At 37.1% G+C, this 13,436-nt stretch overlaps 1 protein-coding gene across 13 annotated transcripts in view; it reads right to left on the bottom strand.

The window, feature by feature from the left end:
- The window catches only part of TFPI (tissue factor pathway inhibitor), a 244,579-nt gene that overhangs the window by 37,225 nt on the left and 193,918 nt on the right, over positions 1-13,436 (bottom strand). Inside the window, exon 1 of one of the 13 annotated variants that reach the window (XR_013953266.1) lies at positions 2,999-3,267. The exons of 7 other annotated variants lie outside the window; for them this stretch is intronic. The gene's annotated coding sequence lies outside the window, so the exon portion shown is untranslated. Of the gene's footprint in view, positions 1-2,998; positions 3,268-13,436 lie in introns of those variants that run through there. 5 more of the 13 variants (XR_013953267.1, XM_080598868.1, XM_080598867.1 and 2 more) reach the window with 5 other exon arrangements.

Genomic DNA, 13,436 nt, shown 5'->3' with positions numbered 1-13,436 from the left:
GCTGAATGACTAGAAAATAATCTATTTTGCTGTGCAGTAACTATAATAGGAAAGGAATCGTATGACTCCCCATATGGCTTTGCTCCATTCTATCCCCAGGGGCACTCTGTCCCATATTCTTAAGTTTCATAAGAGAAACACATAGAAGTCGGTAGTTCGTCTTTTTTTTTTTTTTTTTTTTTTTTTTTTAAAGAGCAGTTTTACCGGGTTCAAGCATGAAGAGCTTTAAAAATCGAGATCCCATTTTCAATCCTCACCAAAACCCTCTGCCCAGTTTTGGTTTCTTTAGAAACTGTTAGTATCTCCCAGTTTTCAAAGAGATAATATGACTATTCAAAATTTAGCCCAAACAAAGAGCATTGGAATTAGACAAACTGTAAACAGTGTGCTCCAAAATTGTAATGTGCAAGATTCATGCCATTCTTGAGGCCCATAAGCTCTACTGATGTTCTTTTTTTTTGTGTGTGTGTGTGTTTAATTTTAAAATTTCTCTTCTTGTTTCTGCACCCATGCTCTGACTTCCTCTGGCAGACATTCTCAGCACATGCTGAATGCACACCAAAAACCATAAACCAAAAACCACAATACTTGCAAAGCACTTCAAGCAGCTACCACTTTATTTTAAAACACAGAAGAGAGTTACAGCCAGAATCATCATCTTAAAGTAAATGTAGGTGCTAGAGCAGCTTCCCAGAACAGAAGAGACAGCAGCAGTTCCTCTTTTTGTCCAGAGGAGATTTGATATTCACATTTCCAGAAACTACCCTCATTCCATTGCTATATGTTGACATCTCTGAGAACAGTCTGTGCTCCCTCCACTAGCATAATTTAAGGTTCACAGGGTCACAAGAGTAATATAAAAGACATTGGTGACCCTGTACTGAACAGAGGACAAACTGGATGCTAATATTTGCTCCTGTTTATGCATTTAACATGGAAGGGTTATTGCAGAAACATCCTTGAAGCTAGATCTAGAATCCACTAGTTCTTCTCTGACTGTGGGTCTGGTCTAGCTAGAGGTGAGATTTCAGCTCTCTAGAGACTCTGTATATGTTTTCTAAGAGCCTATTTGGAAGCTTGTTCTTTTACATCTTTGCTTTGTTTCCTAGCCACATTTTATCTTGGACAACTTTTCCCCCAGTCTCTTAAAATTTCCTCTCTGACAGAAATTTGGCCTCTTTTTTTGGTACGTTCTGTGTCATGGCCCTTCACACCTGACATCCAGCTCTTAAAGAGTTAACAGCAATTCAGGAGTTTTGACCATTAGACTTCCAACATTAACTCTGCAATGAGATTAAGGAGGATAGATAAATTCAGTGCCATTAATTGTTCAAACTCTCCTGAGACAAGAAGACCATAAAACTTCAGTTTAAAGTTACTCTGCATTTAGCTAGATGAGTTAAAATTCAGTTTTCATTAACAATATTAGTTAGTGGGGGCACTGCACTGCAAGGCTAAATGCACTTTGAAGATCAAATAACTTACACTGACAGTTGAAATTCATTTTATCTCCAAATTGCAAACTATACAGCTCACAAAGTAAGGATAAACAAAGACTACTGAAATTCAATTTCAAGTACAGTTGGTGATTCCTTACCATAGAAGTTATATATATATTTTTAAGAGACATAGATTTACCAAGCAATGGCATATGTGATTAGTTTTTTAATTAATCCTTTTAAGTGGGACATGTTTGACAGGAAAAAAACTAGAGCAGAATATGTTTTAATAGTCTTCAGCTCCTTAATATTGTTCTAACTGCATACATTTCACCCAAAGTAAGCTGGTTAATGATTGCAGTTTTCAAATGCAGCTCAAACAACAGGCCAGATTAATTTACTGTGGACATAGATGCTTGCTACCTTCACAGCTGATCACAAACTCTGTCCTGATAGAATTAAAGAATGAGCAGAAGATGGCAAAGGGAAAAGGCCAACAATTTTCCCCAAGTAGGTTCCCAGCAATTATGAAAACATGCCTTTGCTGTTCATATCTATACTGGCAGCTTGGATTTCCTGTCTTTGCATCTGTCTATAAGGCATTCAGGAAGGAAGGTTTATATCTTTACATGTTTTCCATGAAGTACTTTGATGACTAATTTCTAGAGCACTGAGTCACACTGACCTTTCACATACTCCCCCCATCTAAATAGTTTGAGTTTTCCCTACTCCACTTTTCCCATAGTTACATGCCTTTTCCTCATTTAAGATGTATTTAGATTTTCTAGAACAGCTATTTATATTTTACCTTTTTTTTTATGCAGACTGTTATTGTTTTTCACTGAAGAGTTACAGAAGATGAAGCTCATGTAGATTCTTACAAGTAAAATATTACAGAAGTCACTGACATTTTTCTGCCTTTTTTTTTTTTTTTTTTAATTGGCACCAAGGTCTGCAAGCCCCATTCACTACCCTCTTTATTGCTCAGATGTTTTAGTACTTATGAATTTCCATATACATTATGAGTGAAATTGGATTGTACTAACATCAGCTTAATTTGACTCGTAAAATATTCTTGTACTTCTCCAAGTATTAATTGCTTCAAATGTTACATACCTTAGAAGGATTTGAAATAGCCTGGCAGACCACTCTGCCTGAATCAAGCCTCCCTTGAAGTTACTGTAGTAGAGGAATTGTTTGAATAAACAGAAGATTCAGTTCCCCGCCACCCCCCAAACTCCAGCTACTGATCAAAATGAATATATTCGTTTTTTGAATGGCTTTCTTTCAAAGATATTGAATTGCCTTGGTGCTAACAATACCTTAGTCTGACATTCTGACAACCAAAGATTAGTTTTATTAGTATTTGTAAAGTTACATTTATTGTTGTACTGTTTCAGATTTATACAGAAGTCTCCCTTTTTGCAGCTGGACTTTGAATCTAAACATTTGACTACTGCATCTACCACATTCTAAAGAAAACATAACAGTGGACACTTTTCTGCCAGCTGAAGAAAAAAAGATCTCATGTAAAACAAATTCTGTTACAAAGTACTCACCGAGCTCCTAGAAACAGTTGTTATACACACAGAGGATTCCTGAATCCGTGCTGAATGCGGTCCTCCCCTACTAAGTCACACTTAAGATAATACGTGGGGGTGTGGTATAAAGCTACAAAGGCAGGATTGCAACCTGATCTTCCTAGAGCAGGAGCCTGCCTGTTGATTAATCAGCTAGTCCTCGTTCTTGCTTTTGTAGAGCACATGGGTTTACTCTGGGTACAAGTCAGAGCTCTGCAGCAGCGGCAGGGAAGCTTCCTGTTTAAGTTTTCGTATCTGCTCCCAGTTTAGAGCAACTGTGTTCTAAATGGCACTAGCTAAACTGAAACACAGTTTTAAAGAACAAAAGACAGCCTGTAGAATATTCTCTTCTTTTTACCTTGCAGACTTCAATTCATGAGAATGCCATACGCATTGCTTATTTAAGATAGAGATGTAGTTTACAGTTCTGTTCTTTTTGTCAGTTTTTAAATGAAGCCGTTCACTCTAGATCTAGGCTGTGTTCATTACAGTACCTACCACCTTGACTGCAAAGACTATTCTGCCTTGAGCAAAATACATACGCACAACCTAATTATGAATCGTGTAAGTATGTGCTGAAACAGTAAACATCATCACAGTAGCCATCCCTTTCCTCAGCTACTGTGCTCTTATAAGACAGAGACGTTGTAACTTGTGCATATAAAGACAGTAGACCAGAATCCTAGTCCTGGACACCACTTGAAAAGAATTTCCCAGGTAATGAATTAAATAGCAACAGAGACAGAAGGAACAGCTGGAGAACAGCAACTTATACAATTAGTAGCTGTAACCAATTGCAATTGTTTCCAGGCAAAGACAAACAGACAAATTAAAGGGAAGATTTATATTCATATGTTCATCAACATTCCGAAACAGACTGAAAAGTCTCAAAGTCTGTTAACAGGTTTACTTGCTCTGAAACAACCAGAAGTGTTCCTGGTAGCTTCTGAGATCTGTCATTCTTGGATTGTAGGACTGTCTGCAATCCATTTCAAGGCAAAGCCAGTAGCCATTTGAGTCCAACTATTAACTGGGTCAATAATCAAATGGATTAACTCTCCCGAAATGGACTAGAAGCACTCAAAACATAAAGAGGCAGCTTAAATACTGCGGGTTGGCTTCTGTCATACAGTTCCTAATTACCAACTCCGAGCTCAGATAAAGGGAGGAGCAAACCATTTCAGGAGACGCTAGGTAAATGCAAGTGGTCAGTCTCTCATTTGTGTGACACCCAAGCCTTTGAAAAACATTTTGGGAGCCCCTGTGTTAGAAATTGGTTTCTGGTAGAACTATCCACAAATCTATAAGGTAAGATGGACCAAAACAGATGTACTAAGGTTACATCATGATTTAAAGAATTCTGTCTATACACTTGCAATAGGAACAAAACCAACTAGGCTTCCAATAAATGACAGATATCTTCTTTTTGCTTTTCTTAAAATGTGGATTAACAGAGATTCAAAGTTGCCCCACTATACAAGGCATTTACAGCAGAACTGCTTTATTTTTTGTCATATTGGATGCTGAGTGGGCTGAATTTACCAGTCTGTACAAACATATTTCTAATCTAGGGACCTGACATGGTCAAAACTTCAAGTAAGCTTCTTTTTGCTTTTTAATGGGAAATGTGTTTTTGTTCTATTTTGTTTTTTAAATGAATGTGCAAAAAAATTTTGGAGGTTTATATCAGAATGTATCAGCCTCATTCCTTATTTGTTTCTCCAAATTCTTCCTCAAGTCACGCAAATTTGGTGTGCAAAATAATGAAGAAATTCTGAAAGAATTAGCACACAGACATAAAAAAACAAGATGTAAGAAAATGCTGCAGTTCTTAAACATATTTTGTCTTCTTATGGTCAAATAAGTGGAAAATGATATATATAAAGAAATCTATTTGGGGGGACATTTATGAGAATGAAACCCCTTATTTTGATACAAGTTATACTAAGAAATCTTTGGTTAATATTAATAAAACAAGATAAGAGTGAAAATATCACCATATGTAAGTGAAAAACGCTTATCTAAAAGAAAGTTAAAGGCAACAATATTTCATTTTAAGATGAATATTTTTACTATATATTTTGCTAACGTCTCTTCAGCTGTCACATTCACTTCTCCTAATTTAGTAGTCAAGAAGGTCGACATTTGGAATCCCTTTCATTGTAATTTTAACTAAAACATAAAAGAACTAAGATGCAACCAGAAACACTTTGAAGATAGAAACAAAACTGTTTTGAACCTGAAATGGGATCAAAGAATTCCATTCCGCTCTGACCTGGTGAAGACAATTGCACTGACCTCTGTCTTGCTCTGGATATTGCTGACAGCTTGAGAAAGTTGTCAATAGCTAAAGGTCCACACCACAGGAAAAAGTCCCTACAATTCTAACAAAGTTTTTCAGATCCTTTTTAGGAGTGACTTTCAAGATCAGCAAGTTGAAATTTATGGAAAATATAAAAAGTTACTAAAACACTTTTCTAATGTCCTGTGGGAGGTTGACAACCTTTTGAAATGCAGAACTTGCAAATCATAGAGAAATTCACTGGCCTAGCTTCTCCTTAAGACATCGCCCAACTGTTGTTTTTATTAAGCATTTTTGCTGTTCTGAAGAACCCAGAAATCCTTACTCAAGGAATTTCTAACCTTTGAGTATGTGACATTATCACTACATTCTCTCTTCACATTTATTTACAGCATGTGCCACATGAAACAATTGTCAATATAAAGATTACAGTTAATAAGATCACTCTTTCACATGACTTCTGAGGTCTATCTGCAGAGTCAGGCTCCGGCCAGTTATGTAACAAAAGGAACTGCACAAATTGTTGAATCAATGTGAGTAAAGACCATCTACAGTACACACAAACAACAGGTTAGCTACCAAATCCTGCTTGTTTTGCACAGTTTGCACTGGCATGCAGCAAGGGCAATAGAAGCCTAAATTTCCAGTCCATTTTACACGCCACTTTTTGCTGACATATTTGGAAACGACTCAGGTTTGAAAACGAAATGAAAGGCCAGAGAGCATTTATATGACTCTTCTCCTATAGTCAGGAAAACTTTTACTCAGGGATTACAACCCCACAACATCACAGATCGGAGCAGAAAAGGACCAGTAGAAAGGCCTGAAGGACAGCAGACAAGATCAGTGCTACTGAATGTGTTCAAAATCAATCATATCTCCAACAACTTCTGTTAAGAAATCTAACACAGGCACAGTTTATACTGCATTTCTGCCCTCCAAAAAGTCTTACACATCCATTGTTTTATGGCCTCTATACCTCTCTACCAATCAGTAAACAGATATGTAGTGCCAGCAAGACATGGGGAAAATGGGAGGCAATGGTTAATAACTAACTTCATAGCTTAAGAGGACTGGGGCAGCACTCTTCTGGATTGTCTGTCTACAGTTTGAGCTGGTGGTCTCACGGAGAGACTGAGAGGGACAGAGCAAAAGACAGTGAGCTTCAGATTCAAATTTTTTAGTACTCTGCATCTTTGATTTATTTGTACAAAATGGATGGGCTTTAGCAAAATATGTTATACTTAACCGCAGTGCTAAATGTGTGGTGCTCAGAAACAAAAGTGATGCTCAAATGCCCAATCTTGCTAGTGCTTTACTGTGACAAAATGGAGACAAAACAGCACAAAATTATATGAAAAGTTTTTTGTCTGCTTATATAATATAAATGTATTATTTTTTTGAGAACTCTATCATCTTTGAGGCAAGACTGACTACAAAACGCAGTCAGAAAAACACAAAAGCATTTGCCAAACTGTTCTTCACACAAAATCATTTGCAAGCTGTTCTTCAGGTCATAATACAAGTGCCTCCCTCAGTGAGGGAGTGACATCACTTGCATTCTCGTTTAACAGTATAGATGTCTGTGATGTTTTATTGCCCCCTAGTGATGCTGATTCACTTTTCCATTGCTTAGTTCTTTACAAATGTCCATAGAAGCAAGAGCTTCCTGTCTCCTGCCTTCAACAAACTACATCATAACTTAATACTTTTACTCCGTGCTTGTATCGGATGAAGTACGGATATTTCTCAACCTCATAAGGAACCAGACAGCAGCATGCGTACAGGAAATGCACCACCAGCATGGTTGGCTTGTCCCAATGATCTTAAAGGAAAAGTTAAGAGGGAGGGAGCAGTTGCTACCGGCATACAGGGCAAAAGCTACAAAGGACCTTTTCCTTTAGCACAGAAGCTAACAATCATCTTAGCGCAAAGTTGTTGCTCTTGCAGAGTTTCTGGAGGGACAGACTGTTGCTGTTGCCCATGTGGCACACCACAGCAGTTACAAGTCGGGACCGTCTACCTAGCACAGACTCTACATTTGCAGTATTAGTTGTTACTTCTGTAGTGAAGTATTACAATGTCTTACAACTAGTTCATCTTTTTTTTGAGGCCACCGAAGTGAATGAAGGATATGTCTGCTTTTCCAGCTGAGATCACCTACATGCAATGACATGCAGCTGCAAGGACCCATCCAGGTAGAAAAAGAACAATTTTAGGTATATTCCATCTAATAAAACCGAGTTTCACGTGTCTCAATTATTTGTTTTATATTGTATCTGTTTTATTATTTGCATTGTGGTCTTCATAGCATTTAATATTTTAAACCCACATAAAAACACCCAAAACAAAGTAAAAGGAAGACCAGAACCCAGCAGCTGACCCTTGAAAATCTGTCTCTATAACACATTCATCCTCTTTTCCCCCCTTCTTCTTTCCTGTGACTTCATATTCTTATAAGGAAACCATGGATGTCTTGAGCAATTTCTAAAGACTGAAATCAGAATGCACAGAAAGGATGACTGCTGATGCTGATAGCAGAACATAACAGTATGAGCAAATGACTATGCCTCTGTCCTCACTTCTGTACTCATCTTCAAAGGTAGGCTCTTCAAATGTTACTCCCTGCATTCTGAGATGCCTAGGAGAGAGCGCTCTTAACAGCCTAAGGAACGTGTACATTTCGGAGGTATGGATACAGTAAGGCTTAATATTACTAAAGTTGACTGATGGAAAGGTAACAACATTTTTAAAGGGGAGAGAGTCTTCAAGTTTCTCAATTCCCTTGGGTTCTTTACATCCAAATTTAGGTTATCAAAGATGTCTTACATGTTTTATTTTCTTTAAAAATCAAACATGTAGCAAGGCTAACACGGGTAAGTTGGATAAAGAGTTTGTTTGCTTTAGGGTTGAGAAGAGGAAAGGAAGTGAGTGACAGATGAGAGGAAATGATAATCAGATCCATTCCTTACTGGTTGAAAAGTTTCTCTGCTGAACTACTAAAACTGTTTGAGAAGGAGCAAGGGGTACATTCAGCATCTGCTTTTTAATTTTTTATTCTTTTCCTGGTATTGCTAATCAAAAGCACTACCTCTTGCCAAAGGGTAGATGTGACAAACTTTCGAATTTCTTCGTTTAGCTGGGCATTTGTTTTCTTTCTGATTCTTTTAAATATAATACTAACACAAAGTTGTTTTCCAGGAAACAAACAAACAAACAAACAACAAAAGATTTTGAAATAAACAAAAAAAAAGATTTCCTTTGGAAAACTCTGAGCTGAATCAGAGTTCTTGTTTAATGAATACTTCAACAGAATCAGTTTTATGATTAACTACATGAAATGAACTGCCTCATCATGGGTTTCAATCCCTCAATATCTTTTGCAAGCCAGATGGACCAGATTTCTAATGAATGCAGTACATGTCCCATTTTTTTGAACCAAAAGGTACACCATGGTAAATTTACTTCTGCAGTACTCTGGAAATGACTGTAATAATTTTAATATTTTTCTTTTTAATATTTCTCCAATTTTCCTATTATTTTAGTCCATACTGCTTTAAACACAGAATGAGAGTAGGCTACATTTCTGAATCTGAGGTTGTATTTCACTTCCAGTAATTTGAGGCAGAGGCCTAAAAGGAATATTGAGTCTTGAGCAAGTAAACACATAAATACTATTTCATGAACTTTAAGCTCATTTTTAAAATTCTGCTTTCAGTTCTTAGTTTTCCTGTGTATTTCTCCTTACTTATGAGCTTACATAACTCATACTCTCATTTCTTCATTCATCGATTTCCTAACAGTAAAAGAGCTTGCAACTTGGAGTATGCTTTAAAGCTGAAATCCTTAAAAAATTAGCATCTATTACTACCTTTTCAAAGACCCCAGAAACAAGGTACTTCTATAGTACGATTACAAAAAAACAGAATGTATAACATAACATTTCAAATAATACAGATATTTCAAGAGTCTGTTCCAACCAAGACCATTTGGATAGCTGAGGTAGTAGGGGGTCAGGTCAGTACCAGATGCTACTCATTTTCAGAGCCAGAAGTTTACATGAGGTTTGAATTTCATTACAAACACACATTGACTTCAATTAAAATGGAATCAGGTATGAAAGGGCAGTACACATTTTGTCATCTTCCTTATATAAGGAAGGTTTCTTAATTCTTTTTGGTCTTTTTATTTAATTCTATTGTTAAATTATCAAATCTGGTATGAAATGTTGTATAATCTCAATAAACAAACTGCCTCACTGGACAAAGCAATTGCTTAAAAATAACTTATTCCTCCCTTGGCTCATTAAATATCTAACTCTGAAACAGGTATGGGATAACTAAACATTTATACAAAATTTTCAGATTAGTTATTTATCATGTTTTGCGTTCTCATGGAGTGTCTATTTATCCTCAATCAGTCCAGTATTTCACTAAGGATCTCAGTAAATAAACCTCCCTTTCTGTCCATGCCCTTTAGCATGCAGTCCAAATGCAGATCAAGTCTAGAACTACCTGGCTTAGTCACTGGATGTCACTGTTGCAGCGCTAAGAGCTTAGGTATTTTATCGGGAAACAGAAGGCAAATACACTTCTACTTTTTTTACCCCTCCATTTTTACTTATTTTTAAATGTCATTTTAAAGGGTCTTATTCGTACTCTGGGTGAAATCAGCATGAGTTTTATTGTGGATAGAGTATTTAGATTTATCATATGGCCTGAACACTTCTGTGCTGTGAGGTGAAGAAAAGAGACTACTCTACTAGCTGGGATTTCATTTAATTTCAAAACTACTTCTATTTTAGTTAAAAAACATGGTCTGTTTCCATCTGTCATTTAAATGAAACAAAGTGAAAAAAAAAACACACATGGAAACTGGGTTTAGATAGATGACCAAGAATAAACATTATTCCCTGTTCATTGGATTTCCAACCCACACCCCCCACCCGGAAAGTTATGAGCATGCCTGTATATTCTTTATCTTATGAACAGAAATGAAAATTATTTTCTCTATGGTGAATTTGACCAGAAGCCACTACAGATGTTCCTACAAACAGAAGCTAAGTCTTCTTCTATGGCATTTTATTTTTCTTTTTTAAACATGTCGGCCTCTCACAGCCTGTGAGGTTGAATTCTCCTGTACATTATGGCTGGGAAATAAATAAAGAAGGTACAAGAGATGCTCAGACCATGACATAAGGAGCAACAACAGGAGTTTCACAATATGCTTTCAGAAAAGTATTTTGGGAGGATGAGTAATTGAAGGAGATGGCAACTGAGGACACAGTGAGCTGCTGCCAGCTCTGGGAAGTCTGAGCAGCTAGTAACGATGCATCTACTAACAGGTCTGCCAAGCCCGTATCCACCCCTCAGTCCTCGCTGCTGCGATGTCAAACGTGCTTCCTTCTGTTCGCCCCACCTCAAACATGGTGCCATTGCTCTCTTGCCAAGACTGGCTCTTAGCATACCTGCCCTAGTTGTTATTTCTGTGTTCTACCACCTACTCACTCCTAATGCCTACACCAGCTATAGAAAGACAATTCAAGCAGCTGAGCAGGAAACTGGTTTCTGAACCCTACTGGGCTGCTAAAAAGAAAACAAAGCATTGCCAACAACTGCTATGATAAAGTCTTGCACTCCCTAGGTCAGGCCACTTCCTCCCCACCTCGCTGCCTTGCAGACAGCAAAGTGTGTATTTGAAGAGAAAAGACTTCTCTGGGAGATAGAGAAAGGACCAAAGATGTTTGGCAAATGCTGCATATGCCTTGGCAGCTGTCTTCAGCTGCTATCCAGTATCTAAGACAACAACTTTGAGCTCAACAAGCTCCTGAAGTGTTCTCATGAGAAGTCAATAGAACACAGAAAACAGCCAGTTGTTCCTGTGTGACGCTCTTATTGGAGTGCACTCACTTCCCAGAGGATGGATGACAATTATTTACACAGCAATTGTAACTCCTAGGAGGCATAGAACAATTGTCTGCCCTTTGCCATGCTTGTGCTCTCCAAGAAGCTAGGGGACCATTAATGCTTCTCAGATGACAGAACACTAATCCATCTTCAGCAAAGTTCATACTGACTAGCTGTAAGACAAAAATCTTATTTTCCCGGTATTATTACTACTTTTTTCCCCCCAATAGAGAATGAGTAATAAATATCGAGCAGATTAGACATCAGTAAGACGTCTAAATATCAGAGTTCCTATGTCTTAGGAGAGACAGGTGATTAAAAGGACAATGGACAAAATTCCCATCAGATAAAGCAAGCATGCGATTATGCAAATGGAAAACCTGAACAGCTCCAACCAAAAATTTTAAAAATATTTATAAAGCAACCTAATCCATAAGCATATAGAACTCCCCAAATTGTTTACAGCTTTGGATTTTGTTGCATAACAAAAGTAGACAAAGTTCATCAGTATTTCATTTAGTCACAGACTGGACCAATTAACAGCTTTGCCACGAGACCATGAAGCACTGGCAGCATCACAGGATTTCAAACTGCAGTCAGCTCACAACCTGACCATTTAAACTGGTTTTGCTATTGAAGTCTGGTGAACCTCAAAATCCAGTAAAATGAGATTTTTTAAGAATCTATTTGGTACAAGTTTTGGAACTACAAGCAGTTATTCAATTGTGAGTAAGAGGTACAATCTGTCGAATCAGCCACAGTATGCCTTAAAATGACCTGGAACTTTTGCTGTTATTGTTCTAATTCCTTATTTGAACAGTATCTATAACAGTGGGAAGCTTCTATGTATTTACAGAAGTTGACGGATCAATCACATATGCCACTACACAATAATATCAATCAAGTCTATATGTAATTCCTCTTGTCCATCCTGAGTAATGATTCCCCTTACTGGACTGCATTGAAATAGCTCTCTGTTGAGATGTCTCCAGTCAGGTCACTGTGTTTCTGGTTAGATACTACTTTCACACGTGTCAGTAACACTAATTTTTTTTTAATTAAAAAAAAAAAATCTATCAAAAGAAAAAGTCTCTACCTCAAGAAGAAGGGAAGTACTTGATTAAAACTGCAAAAAACATAGCATATTGAAAGTTCAGTATCACACTGTTTCAAAGCTACTCAATCAAGAGAAGACTATGTCAAACATGAACTATTTTGCACAGTGTAATACTGAAAACTGATGATGCAATACTAATAAATTGTGTGTCACAGGTCGTGTGACACCAGTCTAGACAGGAGACCCCATACAAACTCATTAGGTAAGAGCTACCTTAGATGACTGCTATACATCAAGTTATTCATTGGTAATGCCATTTATTCCTTTCCTTAGTAGGGAAATGACTTCAGCTAATACACAGGGTTCAAAACATCTTTTACGTGCAAGAGTTTCATGGCACACCAACAAAAATGCAAAAAATAAAAAAGATCCTTTGCAAGATTGCCTGTCTCAGGAGGCAGGAAACGGAACATATAATGCCTTTCAGAAGAGTTTTCCATTTTGGCTTAATCTTTTCAAAATGAAGAATAAACATCTGGGATGCTGACCAGCCAAAATCACTTAAGCATATGCCTAATTCTAAACACATGAGTAATAACACAGCAATAAAGAAGCATTTTTACAAAGCAGAAAAATATTTCTCAGGATGCTACATTAAATTGTACTTACTACTGCATTTTTGTCTCATTAGCAAGTTCAGACACGTTCCACTGGTTGGTAACTAGACGAATGATTCAACTGAAACTCCATCCATAATAGTCCTTTGATAGGAATGAATTAATTTAATGCCAGCCAGTTCATGCAAAATATTTACTACCAGTGCTACCAGAGGAGAAGTCATATTGGAGGAGGTAGGAAACTGAGATTAAGATTTACTGAAGATTGACAATATAATGATGCTGTATCAATAACCAGAAAAATTAGTATTTATATAGGTTGTTCATGAGGAGTACGTACTTCCCTTACCACAGCATAATTCAACACAGCTGTTCAGAGTACTCACAGAATTTGTATTTACAATATGTGGAAATTTGTATGGTTTCTATGGAAAATCCATAGAAATTATCCAAATTTGTTTTCTGTAAAATACTAGTTAGCTGAGGGACAAATTTTTAAATGACAACTCCCACTGAAATATTTCATTCATATAAA

Source organism: Anser brachyrhynchus (genome assembly GCF_964034855.1).
Source record: "Anser brachyrhynchus genome assembly, chromosome: 7".
Taxonomy (NCBI): domain Eukaryota; kingdom Metazoa; phylum Chordata; class Aves; order Anseriformes; family Anatidae; genus Anser; species Anser brachyrhynchus.
This window is presented reverse-complemented; position numbering and strand designations above follow the sequence as displayed.